Raw genomic sequence first — 780 nt, 5'->3', positions numbered from 1 at the left:
TTCTGGACCCTTGGCCCAAGGCTTTGCTTTTAAATGCTTAGAGCCCAGGAACTTCAGAACGCTGAGACATTCTCAAGCCTGACTTAACATTTAGTAACTTGAGTTATGCCACCAACGTGCCTCTGTGTGAACATTTTGAGGAGGATGAAACAATGAGGAACTGCAACACTCAACTAGAATGGAATCCTTGATAGGAACACTTATCTCAAAAGAAATCTGAAAATGAGGGGGAGGGGATGGTTACAGTTCAATAATACCATCCTGCTCCTTCTGTCTCTCTGACTTACCAGTCCTGTGCTGGGTGGTAATGTCAGGCTTATCATCTCATGATCACAAGGTGGCTGCCACAGTCCCAAACACCTCATCGTCACATGAGCACACAAAGCATAGGAAGGGTAATTTTCCTCCACAGGCAAACACACACACAACTACATGTATGTGGAAGAAAAACTTCCCCCAGGAGCCACTCAGCAGATTTTGCAGCAATTTTCATCGGCCAGGATGGGATGATTTGCCCATTCCTTAACAACATAAATTGGAAAAGTGAGTATTGGGTGTCCAGGGTGTTTAGTAGGAGGCAAGTTCTGTCAACAGGAAAGGAAAATAGAAGAACAACTAATAAGGAAGCAATTAATGCCATCACTCACTATTTTGCAAGTCAGACCATGACAGTGAGAAATTTCAATTGATGCTGAGCAATCTGCCTTCTTGTAATTTCTAAGCATCAGTCATAAGGCTGCCATTCTAAGAGTCTCCTCCCTCTTAAACACCTTTCTTTTT

The sequence above is a fragment of the Dasypus novemcinctus genome, chromosome 21 (assembly GCF_030445035.2).
Source record: "Dasypus novemcinctus isolate mDasNov1 chromosome 21, mDasNov1.1.hap2, whole genome shotgun sequence".
Lineage (NCBI taxonomy): Eukaryota > Metazoa > Chordata > Mammalia > Cingulata > Dasypodidae > Dasypus > Dasypus novemcinctus.
Note: the sequence above shows the minus strand (reverse complement) of the source record.